Here is a 19,493-nt window from a genome sequence, read left to right as displayed (position 1 = left end):
TGTTGGATTGTGTGTGCTATCATTGTATGTGTGTGTTACTGAAATATGTTGTGAGCTTGGGAACACCCACAACCAGACTTTTGAGGTACAACAATGGAGCAGCCAGACACACTGATGGCCCGTTGAAGGGAATCCACTTTCCCAACCAGCATCTCAAAAGACTTCTCAGAGAGAGCATGTATACAATGGAGACTGCTTGATCCACGTCATAGCAAAAGATCTTTCCAGCAAGCTGAAAGAAACTATAAAGAGAAGTGACATAATGATTTGACAGTCACTCCCCCCACAACTCAACACCTGGAAACAGGTCCGGAGGACAAAGAATTTGAATTGGAGCTAGACGGCAGTTCCAGCCTGTGTGTTGAAGATCTGTGACCTGTTTGTGCCATCTATCAGGGTGAGACACTGCTTGATTGAAATCCTGTTTAGTTTATAGAACTCAAACTGTGAATTTACTTTTATTTCTTAGGTAACCAACTTTGAGCTCTACACTCACTACTTATAATCACTTAAAATCAGTTTTACATTTTACCTAAAACAGTGTGTTTTGGTTGAAGTGCTTGGGAAATCTCACCTCAGTGTAACCCCTTTGTGGTTTAGAGAGCATGGCCCTTTAAATAGTTTTCCTGAGGGGGAAGTGCTGATTGTTCCAGAAGGAGGAATTGCTATTAGTGGGAGGGGGAGCAGAGAGAGAGGGGAGAGTGACAGGGTGTGTGTGTCTGAAGCTCCAGACAGAAGGGCTGCAGGAAGCAGGCCTGCAGGGAAAAAAGGAGCCAAGAACCTGCCTGAAGCCTTCGGAAGGACAGAGCAGCCGATCGGGGACACCCCAGGACAGGAGAAAGGAGGAGCACTGTGCCAGGGATGAATCACCTGAGAAAGAAAAAACAGAGCTGGACCTAGTATCACTGCTGTCCAGAGCCGCAGGGGCTGTAAGTACTGGGGCTTGTTACTTTGCATTGGTAGTAAGGAGGGAGGCTGCTAGCTGGTTAAGTGGGGAGGTGGTCGCTTTGTGTGGCTTTGCAGAGAGCGGCAGAAGAGGGCACCGGAGGGGTTTGTTGGGGAAAGTTCATTACCACCGAAGATGACCAGGAGCACCCAAGACTCACCACTGGGCTGGAACTTTGCCCAGGACTCTTGAACTCTGTGTGCAGACACATTGCTCAGGGTCTGCCCTTTCAGACTGTGCTACCACTGGGCCTGTGGGGCCTGGAGTTGAATGCAATCCTGTTTTACTGTTCCCCCTATATTTCCCCCTGTTGGTTTTCTCCTTTCATCCCTCTGTAAATAAATATTTCCCTTTCCTATATTCATTGTACTTTTCCGGTGGGTGTGTGTTCACTCTGGGGGGTTTGGAACAGGTGCCCCTGGGGAAGGGGTGAAAGTAACTTAAAGGACTTACTGGTACTCCGGAGTCCTGCGCAGGGGGCGTGACCTCGCCCGGAAGAGGCGTGGCCTCGCCCAGAAGAGGCGTGGCCTTTAAATACATGGGCCCTTTAAATCAGCCCCAGAGCCCTGCCACTGCTACCCCGGGGCTCCAGCAGTGGGACTCGGGGGGCACTTTTAAGGGCCCAGGGCTCCCCACAGCAGCTGGAGCCCAGGGCCCTTTAAAGCGAGGCTGGAGCCCTGCCGCCTCTACCCCAGGCTCCAGCAGCGGGGCTCGGACGGCGCTTTAAAGGGCCCAGGGCTCCGGCCACTGCGGGGAGCCCGGGGCCCTTTAAAGTGCCAGCCTGGGGAAGCTGATCCGGTCCGGCATGGCCTACTGGCTCTTGCCGGTATGCCGTACCAGACCGTACTGGCGTACTTTCACCTCTGCCCTGGGGTGGAAGGGACTTTCCCTGCTGCATTCCTGTGCACACCTTTTCTTGGTCGGAGCTGCCTGCAGAGCATACTCCATCTTGGCCATGAAAGCACTAAAGTTACATCAATTTAAAAAGGCTAGTGTGTGTCCACTCCACATCAATGAAGGGGTGGAGTGGTTAATGAACTTACAAAGGTCAGCTTTCTGACCAGTGCAAGATGATACAGTTCTGGGGTGCAAGGCTGCGCAGCTGTGGGGAATTGGCTAGAGCCTCTCTATTGTTGGTTCATGAGTAGCTGGGGAAAGAATTCATGTAACTCAGTTGGTTATGTCACTGCCAGTGGATGTCTGTGTAAATGCAGCACCTGTCAGAGGTTTGTAGCTTGGCAACAGCATCACGGAGTAAAAGGGGTACCCCAGGTTGGTGGGACAGAGGGCTCATCAGTCGCACAGTCCAGGTTGCACCCCTGGAACCCAGTCACAACAGGGAACAAAGGGTAGGAATAAATGGTTAATTTTAACTATGGAAATTGGTAAATAGTGGTGTCCCCCAGGAGTCTGCACTAGGACCAATGCTGTTCAACATATTCAAAAATGATCTGGAAAAAGGGTTAATCAGTGAGGTGGCAAAGTTTGCAAGTGATACAAAATTACTGAAGACAGTTAAGTCCAAAGCTGATTGCAAAGAGTTACAAAGGGTGACTGGGCAACAAAATGGCAAGTGAAATTCAATGTTGATAAACGCAAAGTAATTCACATTGAAAAACATAATTCCAACTATACATACAAAATGATGCTGTATACATTAGCTGTTACACTCAAGAAAGAGATCTTGGAGTCATTGTGGATCGTTCTCTGAAAACAGCCACTCCATATGCAGTGGCAGTCAAAAAAGCGAATAGAATGTTTGGAACCATTAGGTAATGGATAGATAGACAATGTCATAATACCATTATATAAATCCATGGTATGCCTACACCTTGAATACTGAGTGTAGTTCTGGTCACCCTATCTCAAACAAAATATTAGAATTGGGCAAGATACAGAGAAGGACAACAAAAATGATTTGGGGTATGGAACAGCTTCCATATGAGGAAAGATTAATAAAACTGGGACTGTTCAGCTTGGAAAAAAGATGACTAAGGAGGGATATGATAGAGGTCTATAAAATCATGAATGTTGTCGAAAAAGTGAATAAGGAAGTGTTATTTATCCCTTTACATAACACAAGAAACAGAGGTTGCCCATAAAATTAAGAGGCAGCAGGTTTAAAACAAATAAAAGGAAGTACTTCTTCACAGAATGCATAGTCAACCAGTAGAACTCATAGCTAGGGGATGTTGTGAAAGCCAAAACTATAATGGGGTTCAAAATATAACTAAGTACATTCATGGAGGATAGGTCTATCAACGGCTATTAGCTGAGGTGCACAGCGATATAACCCCATGCTGTGGATGTCCATTAGCCTCTGACTGCCAGATGCTGGGACTGAACAGGGGATGATCAGTTGATAATTGGCCTGTTCTGTTCACTCCCTTTGAAGCATCTGGTACTGGCCATTGTCAGAAGGCAGGATACTGGGCTAGAGGAACCATTGGTCTGACCCAGTATGGCCACTAACTTATTAATAGTTCTTTAATAGTTCTTAATAGTACTAACTTTACAAGAAAATAAAGATTTAAGTCAAAGCCTATTTCATTTAGTGGGAGTTTTTCCACTGGATCAGAAGCTAAAAGACCTTAAAATGTATCACTTAAACTTTATGGGGAAAATTATAACAGTCTACATATATGTTTTTGTTTTAGAACATAAGAACAGCCATACTGGGTCAGACCAAAGGTCCATCTAGCCCAGTATCCTGTCTTCCAACAGCGGCCAATGCCAGGTGCCCCAGAGGGAATAAACAAAACAGGCAATCACCAAGTGATCCATCCCCTGCTGCCCACTCCCAGCCTCTGGCAAACAGAGGCTAGGGACACCATCCCTGCCCATCCTGGCTAATAGCCATTGATGGACCTATCCTCCATCAACTTATCTACTTCTTTATAAAACTGTGTTATAGTTTTGGCCTTTAAATCATCCTTTGGCAAAGAGTTCCACAGGTTGTAGAAATCCAAATAAATAAGATAAATATATCTGAAGGGTGTAAACTGTGCTGGAAGGTACTTTGAGAGAAGCTGAACTGACCCTTCTGTACGTCTTATGGCTTATCATTAATGAAGCATTTACAGTGCTTTTGTAGCTACCATATTTGGTTGCCCATGCTTCTTGTTCCTGCCTACAATGAAAGGGAAGAGTTATTTGTAGCAGTACAAGAGTTATAACTGGGATAAAACTGAGTAAGGGAAAATTCAGATCAAGTATTAAGTAAGACTTCCCGACAGTCAAATCTATTAGGCTGTGAAGAAATATCCCAAGAGAAGTGGTGCAGCCCCATCACTTGTGACATTTAAAACTAGACTGGACAATGCATTAATAACCGTACTGCAGGGAGCAATTCTGCATTGTCGGAGGATGGACTAGATGACCTAGGAGATCTTTTACACCTCTACTTTCTATTATTCTGTGAAGTAGAAAAACTGCAGTACATACCATAGTGCTATTAAAGGGTGAGCAACAGATGAAGAGAACTACAGCACTAGTGAAAAAGGAAATAGATGGTTGGATCTTTGGAAAAAGATAACTGTCGGTTGGTCCCAATCTTCAGCTAGTGTAAAATGATTTACAGCAGCCCAGATTGGGGTCATTTTTTTGAATGACTTGACCTACAAATTTAACACGAGCTCCGAGAGTCATATTGGGTTCTTTCCATCTTGGTGGTTTGTGGCCTGTGACATACCCAGGAGGCCAGACTAGATGTTCTGGTGGTCCCTTCTGGCCTTTAACTCTTTGATATGATTCTCTAGGATAATATCACCTGTGATAAAGATTCTGCAGGCCAAACAAGGGCTTCAGTGCTATTTGTGCAACTTAAAAAAAAGACTATTTTCCCCATGATTAACAGCAGAGGTCAGATTCTGTCCTCATCATGTGCAGCCTGCTGAAGTCAATGTTGTCAAACCAGATGTAAGTCCAGGCAGGATTTGGCCTATATGTTGCCTGCCATACATTGCTATATGTCATAACTGTTCATCAGCAGAATTCCCACTGACCTGCCAATCAGATTGATACTGAAGCATTTCACTGTGTATGACAAACAAAGCAAAACAACAAAGCTGTATGTGAAGAGCTGCTCATATTCCTGTATATGTTAGTCAACTCTTTATCAAAGGATTTGAAGAAGTGAGAGCATGAGTTTAATTCAGTGTTCAGAATTGTTAACTAGCACCTCTGAAATGGTAACTAAAGTTCCTTTAAATAAAATTATTTGCAATTATCTGAAATCTTCGTGTTCTGTGTGTGTGTGCACACGTAACACCTACAGACCCCAATCGTCGGCGGGCAGGATCAAACCAGGACCTCTGGAGCTTAGTGCATGAGCCCCCAGCGCATGAGCTAAAAGCCAACTGCCTGTTAGCTAAGGCTGTAGAGCAGACTCATTTATCTCTCTTTAAGTGTCTTGGTGCCACTAGCTGGGACAGAACACCACACCCAGAAGGTGTGTAGGTTATACACACACGCTGAAAGCACATTTTGAAAAGAAATGACTTTTTTTTTTTAAACAGAGGTTAATGCCCTAACTTGTTGTTCAACTTAAATTGAAATGATAAAGACCTGAGAAGGTTTGCTGTAAATAAGTCAGCATCTTAAACTCCCCAACCTTAGGGTGTTGCACAGAGACCCCAGACTGGAACACTATTTTACTCAGGAAGACGTTCTATCCCAGCTCACTGTTTAGGTACCTTACTGAATCTGTGAGGAGAGACTGATTTGGTCATGCTTATAAAAGCACCTGTTCAGTGTTCTAGGCACAGAATAATAATTATACATAGATCTGCAATTCAGCAGGCAAAAATGACTCTGAAAGGGCCTCCCATCCCCATCTAAGTAAATGTCTCCTTCCCCTTCCAATGCTATTCAACATCCTTCCCCCAAGTCCTAGGAAAAGTGTCAGGAAGCATATGAGCATCCCTTGATCAGTGCTCAGTTGGAACAAAGGAAAATATGAATTCCAGAGTTGGGAGCCTTTGCTGGAGAATACCTGCCACAATCCCCATCTCATTTAAAATCAGGGATTGTAACCTCAAGTACCTCCACTGGCAGCAATACTGGAACATTTCACAGGAGAGCAGCAGGCTTTCAAACAGTCAGGGACCAAACCATTTAGACCTTTACATAGTGGGCCAACACCAGCTTCTTAAGCTCCATCCAGAAATCAGTTTGCTGGAAGGACAGATTATGGTGCTGTCATAAATATAAAGGGAGGGGTAAACCCCTTTGAAATCCCTCCTGGCCAGGGGAAAGCTCCTCTCACCTGTAAAGGGTTAAGAAGCTAAAGGTAACCTCGCTGGCACCTGACCAAAATGACCAATGAGGAGACAAGATACTTTCAAAAGCTGGGAGGAGGGAGAGAAACAAGGGGTCTGCGTGTCTGTCTATATGCTGGTTTCTGCCGGGGATAGACCAGGAATGGAGTCTTAGAACTTTTAGTAAGTAATCTAGCTAGGTATGTGTTAGATTATGATTTCTTTAAATGGCTGAGAAAAGAATTGTGCTGAATAGAATAACTATTTCTGTCTGTGTATCTTTTTTGTAACTTAAGGTTTTGCCTAGAGGGGTTCTCTATGTTTTTGAATCTAATTACCCTGCAAGATATCTACAATCCTGATTTTACAGGGGGGATTTCTTTATTTCTATTTACTTCTATTTTTATTAAAAGTCTTCTTGTAAGAAAACTGAATGCTTTTTCATTGTTCTCAGATCCAAGGATTTGGGTCTGTGGTCACCTATGCAAATTGGTGAGGCTTTTTATCCAACATTTCCCAGGAAAGGGGGGGTGCAAGTGTTGGGAGGATTGTTCATTGTTCTTAAGATCAAGGGTCTGGGTCTGTAGTCACCTAGGCAAATTGGTGAGGCTTTTTACCAAACCTTGTCCAGGAAGTGGGGTGCAAGGTTTTGGGAAGTATTCTGGGGGGATGGACGCGTCCAAACAGCTCTTCCCCAGTAACCAGTATTAGTTTGGTGGTGGTAGCGGCCAGTCCAAGGACAACGGGTGGAAAATTTTGTACCTTGGGGAAGTTTTGACCTAAGCTGGTAAAGATAAGCTTAGGAGGTTTTTCATGCAGGTCCCCACATCTGTACCCTAGAGTTCAGAGTGGGGGAGGAACCTTGACATGGTGGCATAGTGGTGGGATTAACCTGAAATCATTTTGAGATCCAGTTGAGATTTTTTGAACTAGAAATACAGATTTTAAAAAGGAAATTTTTTTTCCTTTGGAAAGGAAGTCCAGAAAGCAGCTGAAACTGAAAGCAGCTTCTTTTTTCTCTGCTTTGTGGCCAAGCAGAGACAAAAGGGGATTATCTTTGTGAATTGCAGGTTTTCTTTGCCTGGAGGCAGGGTACTTAACTCCTGCAGGGAAATTCACAGTCTTCCAACCCAGAGTTTTTTTTTTCTTTTCTTCGTAAAAGTAAATAGGGGGTGTGTGTTCTACCCATTTGCTTTTTCTTTGGGCTGGGTAAGCAGGTTTCCAAGTAGTTGGAGGTTTTTTGCTTTAATTTGGGCCCAGAGCAGAGACAAGGGAATTGTCTTTTTCAGTAGGCTGACAATCACTATCAGATAATAGGTATTCTATTCCAGCACAGCAAAATTTTACAGCCAAGTTTTGTTTGTTTATTTCTAAACCTCGGGTGTAAAGTTAGTTAAAAACAGAGAGGTTAGAATGACCAAATCCGCAGCTCGACTACAGCTGGAATTAGCCAAATTTCAGGCTGAGGAAAAACAAAGGGAACATGAAAGACAGATAGAACTCATGCAGCTGAAGAAGGAGGAGAAGGAAGAAGAGAGGAAGCATGTGAAGGAGGAGAAGGAAAAAGAGAGGAAGCATGTGGAGGAGGTGGAGAGGATAAAGGCCCGGCAGAATGTACCAAGAAACCCTAGCAATCCTTCTCCAGGTACCACTTCCCATCCCAGAAAGTTCCCCACCTACAAGGCAGGTGATGATACTGAGGCCTTCTTAGAAAACTTCGAAAGGGCCTGCCTTGGTTACAACATCTCTACTGACCAATACATGGTAGAGCTGAGGCCGCAGCTCAGTGGACCCTTAGCTGAGGTGGCAGCTGAAATGCCTAAAGAACACATGAACAAGTATGAACTGTTTAAATCCAAGGCGAGAGTCAGAATGGGGATAACACCCGAGCAGTCTCGTCGGAGGTTCAGAGCCCTAAGGTGGAAACCAGACGTGTCATTTACCCGACATGCCTACCACATTGTGAAACATTGGGATGCCTGGATATCAGGAGCAAGTGTTGAATCTCCAGTAAATTTGCCCTTCCTAATGCAAATGGAACAATTCTTAGAGGGTGTTCCTGAGGAAATAGAAAGATACATCCTAGACGGGAAGCCCAAAACTGTAAGCGAGGCAGGAGAGATTGGAGCCAGATGGGTGGAGGTGGCAGAGAAGAAGAAAACTGGTTGCAGTTGGAGCGGAGACCAGAAGGGACCACCCCAGACCACACCCTATTACCGGGGGCCGCCCAAAGCCCCACCTACCTCCCAAAGAACCCTCCAGACCCCTTACCATCCCACCACCCTGTTCTCCAGCAACCCTCCTCGCCCCAGTGACCCGTCAGCTGGACGATGTTTTAAATGTAACGAGCTGGGGCATGTAAAGGCCAACTGCCCCAAGAACCCCAACAGATTACAGTTCATTGCACCGGAATCACACCAGAGGTCCACAGGCCCAGATACCTCCCAGATACCCTTGGAGCGGAAGGAAACTGTGAGTGTGGGCGGGAAGAAGGTCACCGCGTGGAGGGACACCGGAGCACAAGTGTCAGCTATCCATGCTTCCTTAGTGGACCCCAGTTTGATCAACCCAGAGATCCAAGTGACGATTCAACCCTTCAAGTCCAACTCTTTCAATTTGCCTACAGCCAAGTTGCCTGTCCAGTACAAGGGCTGGTCAGGAATGTGGACTTTTGCAGTCTATGATGATTATCCCATCCCCATGCTATTGGGGGAAGACTTGGCCAATCATGTGAAGCAGGCCAAGAGGGTGGGAACGGTCACCCGCAGCCAGGCTAAACAAGCCGTGAGGCCTAGCTCTGTTCCGGAAACTTCTATCAGGACCCGGTCAGAGGTGATGGACCCGGACCCCAGGCCAATGTCTGCAACAGCAGTAGTGGATCCAGTCCCAGAGACCCAGACGGAACCAGTCCCAGAACCGGAACCAGCCAAACAACCAACACCAGACCCCGTGTCAGCACTGAATCCAGTACTTGCAACCTCAACACCAGAGGGCCCCACCGACCCTGAACTGGCAGCAGCCGATAACCCAACACAAGAGGCTCAGCCGGAGCCTGAATCCCAACATAGTGCACCAGCGGAGAGCGGTTCACAGTCAACAGAAACAGCTCCATCCCTTATATCGCTTCCAGAGGGACCAAGCCTAGGTCCACAATCCAATGAGGGACTGATGTCTCCAGCATCAAGGGAACAGTTCCAGACCGAACAGGAAACAGATGAAAGCCTCCAGAGAGCTTGGACGGCGGCACGGAGCAACCCACCGCCTCTCAGCTCTTCTAATCGATCCAGGTTTGTTGTAGAAAGAGGACTTTTATACAAGGAAACTCTTTCTGGTGGACACCAGGAAGACTGGCATCCTCAGAGACAGTTGGTAGTTCCAACTAAATACCGGGCCAAGCTCTTGAGCTTAGCCCATGATCACCCTAGTGGCCATGCTGGGGTGAACAGGACCAAAGACCATTTGGGGGGGTCATTCCACTGGGAGGGAATGGGCAAGGATGTTTCTACCTATGTCCAGTCTTGTGAGGTGTGCCAAAGAGTGGGAAAACCCCAAGACCAGGTCAAAGCCCCTCTCCAGCCACTCCCCATCATTGAAGTTCCATTTCAGCGAGTAGCTGTGGATATTCTGGGTCCTTTTCCGAAAAAGACACCCAGAGGAAAGCAGTACATACTGACTTTCATGGATTTTGCCACCCGATGGCCGGAAGCAGTAGCTCTAAGCAACACCAGGGCTAAAAGTGTGTGCCAGGCACTAGCAGACATTTTTGCCAGGGTAGGTTGGCCCTCCGACATCCTCACCGATGCAGGGACTAATTTCCTGGCAGGAACTATGGAAAACCTTTGGGAAGCTCATGGGATAAATCACTTGGTTGTCACTCCTTACCACCATCAAACAAATGGCATGGTGGAGAAGTTTAATGGAACTTTGGGGGCCATGATACGTAAATTTGTAAATGAGCACTCCAATGATTGGGACCTAGTGTTGCAGCAGTTGCTCTTTGCCTACAGAGCTGTACCACATCCCAGTTTAGGGTTCTCCCCATTTGAACTTGTATATGGCCGTGAGGTTAAGGGGCCATTGCAGTTGGTGAAGCAGCAATGGGAGGGATTTACACCTTCTCCAGGAACTAACATTCTGGACTTTGTAACCAACCTACAAAACACCCTCCGAACCTCTTTAGCCCTTGCTAGAGAAAACTTACAGGATGCTCAAAAAGAGCAAAAAGCCTGGTATGATAAACATGCCAGAGAGCGTTCCTTCAAAGTAGGAGACCAGGTCATGGTCTTAAAGGCGCTCCAGGCCCATAAAATGGAAGCATCGTGGGAAGGGCCATTCACGGTCCAGGAGCGCCTGGGAGCTGTTAATTATCTCATAGCATTCCCCACCTCCAACCGAAAGCCTAAGGTGTACCATATTAATTCTCTAAAGCCCTTTTATTCCAGAGAATTAAAGGTTTGTCAGTTTACAGCCCAGGGAGGAGACGACGCTGAGTGGCCTGAAGGTGTCTACTACGAAGGGAAATGTGCTGGTGGTGTGGAAGAGGTGAACCTCTCCATGACCCTTGGGCGTATGCAGCGACAGCAGATCCAGGAGCTGTGCACTAGCTACGCGCCAACGTTCTCAGCCACCCCAGGACTGACTGAACGGGCATACCACTCCATTGACACAGGTAATGCTCACCCAATTAGGGTCCAACCTTACCGGGTGTCTCCTCAAGCTAAAACTGCTATAGAACGGGAGATCCAGGATATGTTACAGATGGGTGTAATCCGCCCCTCTGAAAGTGCATGGGCATCTCCAGTGGTTCTAGTTCCCAAACCAGATGGGGAAATACGTTTTTGCGTGGACTACCATAAGCTAAATGCTGTAACTCGCCCAGACAACTATCCAATGCCACGCACAGATGAACTATTAGAGAAACTGGGACGGGCCCAGTTCATCTCTACCTTGGACTTAACCAAGGGGTACTGGCAGGTACCGCTAGATGAATCTGCCAAGGAAAGGTCAGCCTTCACCACACATCTCGGGCTGTATGAATTTAATGTACTCCCTTTCGGGCTGCGAAATGCACCCGCCACTTTCCAAAGACTTGTAGATGGTCTCCTAGCGGGATTAGGAGAATATGCAGTCGCCTACCTTGACGATGTGGCCATATTTTCGGATTCCTGGGCAGACCACCTGGAACATCTACAAAAAGTCCTTGAGCGCATAAGGGAGGCAGGACTAACTGTTAAGGCTAAGAAGTGTCAAATAGGCCTAAACAGAGTGACTTACCTTGGACACCAGGTGGGTCAAGGAACTATCAGCCCCCTACAGGCCAAAGTGGATGCTATCCAAAAGTGGCCTGTCCCAAAGTCAAAGAAACAGGTTCAATCCTTCTTAGGCTTGGCCGGTTATTACAGACGCTTTGTACCGCACTACAGCCAAATCGCTGCCCCACTGACAGACCTAACCAAAAAGAAACAGCCAAATGCTGTTCAGTGGACCGGAAAGTGTCAGAAGGCCTTTAACAAGCTTAAAGCGACACTCATGTCTGACCCTGTACTAAGGGCCCCAGACTTTGACAAACCGTTCCTAGTAACCACAGATGCGTCCGAGCGTGGTGTGGGAGCAGTTTTAATGCAGAAAGGACCTGATCAAGAATTCCACCCTGTAGTGTTTCTCAGCAAAAAACTGTCTGAGAGGGAAAGCAACTGGTCAGTCACTGAAAAAGAATGTTATGCCATTGTCTACGCTCTGGAAAAGCTACGCCCATATGTTTGGGGACGGCGTTTCCACCTGCAAACCGACCATGCTGCACTGAAGTGGCTTCACACCGTCAAGGAAACTAACAAAAAACTTCTTCGGTGGAGTTTAGCTCTCCAAGATTTTGATTTCGACATCCAACACATCTCAGGAGCTTCTAACAAAGTGGCTGATGCACTCTCCCGTGAAAGTTTCCCAGAATCAACTGGTTAAAATCGTCCTTGAGATGTGGAAAATATTGTTAGTCTTTATGTACTTGGTAGTATATTTAGAGATGCATGTGTCTTATTAACTCTGTTTTTCCTAGAGCTCCAGGAAGAAATCCCAGCCAGTGTTTCACCCTAGCTGAGATTTGGGGGGCGTGTCATAAATATAAAGGGAAGGGTAAACCTCTTTGAAATCCCTCCTGGCCAGGGGAAAGCTCCTCTCACCTGTAAAGGGTTAAGAAGCTAAAGGTAACCTCGCTGGCACCTGACCAAAATGACCAATGAGGAGACAAGATACTTTCAAAAGCTGGGAGGAGGGAGAGAAACAAGGGGTCTGCGTGTCTGTCTATATGCTGGTTTCTGCCGGGGATAGACCAGGAATGGAGTCTTAGACTTTTAGTAAGTAATCTAGCTAGGTATGTGTTAGATTATGATTTCTTTAAATGGCTGAGAAAAGAATTGTGCTGAATAGAGTAACTATTTCTGTCTGTGTATCTTTTTTGTAACTTAAGGTTTTGCCTAGAGGGGTTCTCTATGTTTTTGAATCTAATTATCCTGCAAGATATCTGCCATCCTGATTTTACAGGGGGGATTTCTTTATTTCTATTTACTTCTATTTTTATTAAAAGTCTTCTTGTAAGAAAACTGAATGCTTTTTCATTGTTCTCAGATCCAAGGATTTGGGTCTGTGGTCACCTATGCAAATTGGTGAGGCTTTTTATCCAACATTTCCCAGAAAAGGGGGTGGTGCAAGTGTTGGGAGGATTGTTCATTGTTCTTAAGATCCAAGGGTCTGGGTCTGTAGTCACCTAGGCAAATTGGTGAGGCTTTTTACCAAACCTTGTCCAGGAAGTGGGGTGCAAGGTTTTGGGAAGTATTTTGGGGGGAAGGACGCGTCCAAACAGCTCTTCCCCAGTAACCAGTATTAGTTTGGTGGTGGTAGCGGCCAGTCCAAGGACAACGGGTGGAAAATTTTGTACCTTGGGGAAGTTTTGACCTAAGCTGGTAAAGATAAGCTTAGGAGGTTTTTCATGCAGGTCCCCACATCTGTACCCTAGAGTTCAGAGTGGGGGAGGAACCTTGACAGGTGCTGTCTATGTGACATTCCAGACAGCCTCATTCAGCAGTAGCTGCAATTTCCAAATGTTCTTAAGGTCAGCCCCTTGTATGGCATATTACAGTAATCCAGTGATGAGCTGCCAAAATCTTAACAACGGGTTTCCTCCTCACCCCACGAGGGGGTCGTGACCCACCCCCCACCCCCCCCCAGGGGATTCCTGCCTCATCCAACCCTCTGCGTTCCTTGAGGCCCCCAACCCCCGGACCTCTGCCCCATCCACCCCCTCCCCCGTCCCTTGACTGCCTCCAGAACTGGGCAGGAGGTTCTCATGGGCCACCGTAGTGGGTGTCCACCCGCCCCTAAGAGCCAGAGGGACCTGCCAGGGTGAGGTGGGGAGTCCTGGTGGTGCTTACCTGGGGCAGCTCCCAGGAAGCATCCGGCAGGTCCCTCTGGGTCCTAGGGGCAGGGGAGCGTAGCTAGGGGGGGAGCGGCCGCTCCCCCCACTGATCGCATCAAAAGTGGCGCCTTAGGCGCTGACTATGTGGGTGCTTCAGGGCCAGAGCACTCACGGGGAAAATTTGGTGGGTGCAGAGCACCCACCGGCAGCTCCCCGCCCCGCACCTGGCCCCAGCTCAAGTCCGCTCCACTCCGCCTCAGCCCCTGAACACGCCGCCCCGCCCTGCTTCCCCGCCCCCTCCCCCGGCTTCCCGTGAATCAGCTGTTTGCGCGGGAAGCCGGGGGGGCTGAGAAGCAGGCGGCAGCTTCGCGATCAGGCCCAGGGTGGCAGAGGTGAGCTGGGGTGGGGAGCGGTTCCCCTGCGCCTCCCCCAGGTTACCTGCTGTGGCACGGGTGGCCCTCCTCACGCCCCGCCCGCCCCAGCTCCCCTCTGCTCCGCCTCCACCTCCCTGGGCCTGAGCGCGAAGCCACCACTTGCTTCTCAGCCACCCGGCTTCCTGCTCGAACAGTTGATTTGTTGGAAGCCGGGACTGTGGGGGGGTGAGAGGGGGCGGAGAAGCAGAGCATGGCAGCGCCTTCAGGGGAGGAGACGGAGGCGGAGCGGAGGTGAGCTGGGGCTGGGCGCGGGGCAGGGAGCTGCTGGTGAGTGCTCTGCACCCGTCAAATTTTCCCCGTGGGTACTCCAGCCCCGGAGCACCCACGGAGTCAGTGCCTAAGGCACCACTTTTGGCCAGTTGTTAAATTTAGAATCAGTTGTCCCGAGGGACAAGCGAACTGGTGCGAACCGGCTCCAGCTCACCACTGTAGTAATCCATCCTTGAGGTAACACAGGCATGTGGCAAAGTCCATCTCCTAAAGAAAAGGACATAGTCTTCTTGCCAGTCAGAAAATGATAACAAGCAGATCAGGCAGCTGATGTTACCTGGACATCCAGAGAAGTTGGGGATCCAACCAGACTCCCAAATTGTAATCCTGAATGACTGGGGGACATTCCCCCTCAATTCAGAGGGCTAATGTAATCTTTACCATTTCCTTCCATTGCTTCCTCAGCCTATAAGCATTATCCCAGTTCTGACTGGACTTAGTCTCTGCCAGCTCGCTCTCACCGAAGGCACAATCCTTGTTAGACAGTGGGTAAGTTTTTCAACTGCACAAGCCAGATCAGATAGAGTTACAAAGTTTGGTTTCTTTAACATACTGAAAACACTATATCCTGATCCTCCTCCTAATTGCCTACCCCATACATTGAGCAGGAGCAGTGACAGAATGGCCTGCTACAGAACTCACATGAAAGATATAAGAGCAATTGTCTGATGCTGTCTTCTGGAACCTCTGGGAAAGAATGGAGCACAGCCCCTCCCAGGCAACACTATCTAATCCTACGGGAGTCCACAGGCATGTCAACAACACCTCCCGGTCAACCAAACTGAAGGCAGCTGAAAGGGATCTAAAAGAAACAGAATGGAAATTTATCTTCATCCATTCCTAAGAGTGGGTCATCTGTCAATACACCAGTGCATTTTCAATGCTGTATCCAGGCCTAAAATCAAATTGAGTAAGGCCAAGAAGAGCTGAAGACTCCAGACATTTACTTGCCATCGCTTTCTTAGTAATCTTCCTTAAAAATAGAAGATTGAGATTTGGCAATAATTGGAGACGTTATCTACCTCAAGAAGTGGTTTCTTCGTTCCAACCACTGTCATTTCAAAAGAAGTCACCATTATCTCCTTGTCAAGGAAGGCATTGCCAATCAACTCCAAAAGTAGCTTCAGCACTTCCCTACAGGCATTCACTAGCAGGAGGGATACGGATCTAACTCAGAGGTCACTCATGCCCCTTAGTAATCTCCCAGAACCTCTACACCCTTTTGGAAGTGTCACGGTCTGAAACTAAGGCAGAAAAGATTTGACATTTATTTCTTCCAGATATGGCCTTGCTACCACAGATTCTGGCAGCTAGATTCAAGGCTCAGCTACCTTTTCCACACAGTAGCTCAAATGCCTCACAGTGGGTAAAAACCTCAACTCTGTCGCTGTGTATAAACAACCCATGAGTTATCAGGTTGCTCACCACAACAGCATGGAACAGTTCAGCTGATCAGATCTTTTCAAAAGCTATGGTGGTGGTGACGAAACTCTTGGTCAATCAAATTCAGGGTAAGATTTCCATCACCGGTGAGTTCTCCTGTCATCCTCCTTCTTGCTTCATCAGCCACAAGACAGTACAATGCCAGGGATACCATTCAGGGCAAAGACTGGAACTTTAGGGACATCTGTATTAATGATTATGGACAGCCAATAATTATAAAGTTCCACCAAGTTCTTCCTTAGAGTCCTCTGAATTCCTGTGATAGACTCTTGACCATTTGAAAAACAGGCCACTACATTTTTGAGTGCAAGTGTATCAGTAAAACTGGCAATAAAATAAATAAGAATAATAACAATACTGCCTAGCAGTAAGACAAACCTTACCAAAAGAATTTGGGGAGGGAGATATAGATAGTCAGCTTTCTCCCCCACCCCAACCCCCAAAAGAATGGTAATAAATTACCTCATAATTTCTCATTACTTGGCAGTACGTATATCTTTAAAAACATGTTTCCTGATGATTTGTGTACAAATTTATACCATTGATGGTATAGTTAAACTTGAGAACTACAAAACCTGAACTTGAATTCATTAAATTCTACTAACACATTTGACAGGATGCTAAAATCTGGTTGTAATGCATCTTGTTATGAATTCACACGTTCCTGTCAGAAAACCCTCACATTAACCTACCCTATTAATTGTGAAGGGTACGTACTTTTCTCTTTTTTAAAACATGTGCATGCATGTTATTTTTCATGTGGCAGTTAGATGGTAGAAAACCATTCCAAATCCTAAAATATGTAATGAATAAGCAAATTTGAATGAGGAGAATCTAATGATCCTGAATATTAAGGGAAATGTTTTCAGCACAGTGCATGGGAAGTTACATGTGTAAACTATATAATTGTTAATGAGAACTGAGTGGTAAAAGATCAAAGACTTCAACGCTGCATATTTTGCACAACTACATTGAACTATTCACCTGATAGTTGAATCAGAGGGTTTCCTGTTTGGGGTCAGCTATGTTTGAAAGAGCTTTTGATCTTAAATCTGCATAGGTCCAAAGGCTCATGTATATATTACATCATCAGATTAGGCCTGAAAGGCTCACTCGGGAGGTTGGGGGTGGAGAGGGGGGAATGAGGTGGGGAGAGGGAGGATCTGCCACTATAGCCTCATTTGATAAGATCCAAAAGCAAAATGAACAGCCGTTTAAAATAAAACCTATACCATTTCCAATATGCACTTGACACATTGAAAACAGCATGCACAACCTCATCCACTAACTCCCATGCAAAGAAGAAACTTCACAAACTATCAGGCTTCCCCCTTTCATCTTAAATCCAGTTGTAAAGCTACTACAACTTTACCTCGTGGTGGTAAGAGCCTGGACTTCCTGGTGCTAATGCAAAAGATATTAGCACTTGGTAGAGGAAATGACAAACCTACTAACTCCAACAGGCTACGAAAAAGAAAAAAGGTTTCTTTGCTAACATTTTCTTGAGACATAATACGTAAGTGTTTGTTTCTGGAGATTTTATTCAGACAGTAAGACTTGTTGGGTTTTCCCTTTGAATATTAATATCCCTGTCTGCTGTTGCTTCTCCTTGATGTGTGTTAAGGGGGATTGATTATAAACACTGATTAATTTTATCTAATATTTAGGCCAGAGTCTCAGCTGATATAAAATGCCACAGCACCATTCACTTAAATGGAGCTACCTTGATCTGTACCAGCTGAGGATCTGACTTTTTAAGAATCAGCTTTGAAAATCCTATCTCAAAAGTCCTTGGTTTTGGTTAATAAAAGCTACGAAGTGCACTCTGACTTGTAATGATAGGATCAGGTTCAGGGGTCACAGGTTTATTTGCTTATGAATTGGGAAGGAAGAAGATTTAAATCTTCATTGTTACTTAAATGTGGCTTAATTAACTCTAGTGCTTCAGTAAAACACAAACAAACAAAGAAACAAACAAAAAATCCCACAAACAAACACACATGGATAACGTCACCCAATATCCTGCAGGGCTTTGAAGCTTTGCAATGATTTCTAAAGTGATGTTGCTTCTTTCTTCCTTTGCTTTCATCTCACATCACATATCTCAAGCAAACACCACAGGAAAAGACAAGCAGCATGATATTTGAAAGTGTATGTGTGGCTTGAGATTGCAGTATATTGAAGGCAACTGACAGACACCAGAACACTTTTACTTGTCATATATCATATTAATATTGTCTGGTCATTGGAGTAACCAGTTGTCTTTATTCCTTTCTTTACAAGTGGGCCTCCCATTCCTGGCTATTACCTGCTATATAATGCCAGAATCTGCCTTCAATTGCACCTCCTTTCAGAATGAACCAAACAGGGAATTGTAAATACATACCTGAGAGCACAGTTTGGCATGTCAGTAGCTGAAAAGAGCAATGCATATTGATTTGCCTTTCACTACTGAGCTTCTTTAAAGTTTTTTTTGCAGTTGGGCACAAAGTTGTTCCCTGATCCTGCAATCTGATCTTTTTGAACGGACTCTTATGCTGGAGGGGATTCACCGTGAAGTCAATGTGGCTACACATGGGTGCAGCAGTCCATTTAAGTGGGTCAGATTACAGGCTGGAAGCTATAACATGTATTTCTGTGATAGGGACTATTCACCAGTGGACTTTGTTTTTAGACTGCCATCAATTTCGCTCTCAGGGCCTGGTACAAAGCCAATTGAAATCAATGGAAAGATTCCCCCTGACTTCACAGGCTTTGGATCTAGCCCTTAAGGTGAAGAGCATTTGAGCTGTAATTGAGGGCAGAATGGCTCCTTATTATTTAAAACTATTAAGTTCTTTGTCCTTGGCCAATATGTGAAAGGAGAACAAACCTATACAATATTTGAAAAAAATAAAAGAACTTCCTTTTCAACTTTGGCAGCATTCCAAAGCTCAGAAATAATAATGCTGGTTGGCAGGGTTAAAACTGCATTGTGAAAAACAGGTATCCAAGGGAAAATACCCTAGAAAATGAAAAGCTTATTTTACTATGCTGATTTGTAGCTGTCTGTGGTTGTGGCTCCATCAATAGAACTTTTATAAACAATGATCAGGCAGCTCATTAAATTAAAATCTTTGCCAATAGTAAAGATGAATTCTGGTTTTCAAAGGGAACAAGCTAAACCAGCTTGAATTATATATTTTAACCTTTCACTTTCCAATATAGTATAACTAACCCCATTGAACACTTATAAAAGGACTTTCTATTAAGACTGAACAAAACTTTTATTTACCACATACAAAACAGATATACTTGATTTGATAATCATCCTGACCCATTGCTTTGGATCTTTCAAACTAGACTGAAGTACAAACTGGTAAACATAATATAGAGAACAATCCTATACTGGCCTGAAGATGTGCTAGAAGACCTAATAGATCTTTTCCATTTGTAACTTCTATGGTTCTAGAATGGTTGGGTTATTATCCATAAAGAGTCGTAGGTATGCATGCTGCTTTCGAACTGTCCTTCTGAAGTGAATTTGCATCCTCTTAGTCATTATGTTTAATATTCTGTGCGTTCAGATTGTCCTTCTCTCTACTACATCACTTACATTTGAGTGCTGATTCTGTGAGACAAGGTGGGTGCGGTAATATCTTTATTGGACCTGGAAGAGTTCTGTGTTGCTTGAAAGCTTGTTTCTCTCACCAACAGAAGTTGGTCTAATAAAAGGTATCACCTCACCCACCTTG

General features: G+C 45.6%; 1 long non-coding RNA gene across 2 annotated transcripts in view; it reads left to right on the top strand.

Moving 5' to 3' along the window:
* The first annotated feature begins 688 nt into the window (after positions 1-688).
* LOC142071507 (uncharacterized) overlaps positions 689-19,493 on the top strand; it is a 61,640-nt gene continuing 42,835 nt past the window's right edge. For both annotated transcript variants that reach the window (XR_012667566.1, XR_012667565.1), the window contains exon 1: positions 689-929. This is a non-coding gene — a long non-coding RNA (uncharacterized LOC142071507). The remainder of the gene's footprint in view (positions 930-19,493) is intronic.

Source organism: Caretta caretta, chromosome 3 (assembly GCF_965140235.1).
Source record: "Caretta caretta isolate rCarCar2 chromosome 3, rCarCar1.hap1, whole genome shotgun sequence".
NCBI classification, from domain to species: Eukaryota; Metazoa; Chordata; order Testudines; family Cheloniidae; genus Caretta; species Caretta caretta.
The sequence above is the reverse complement of the archived record's forward strand: the minus strand, read 5'-3'. Positions and strand labels throughout refer to the sequence as shown.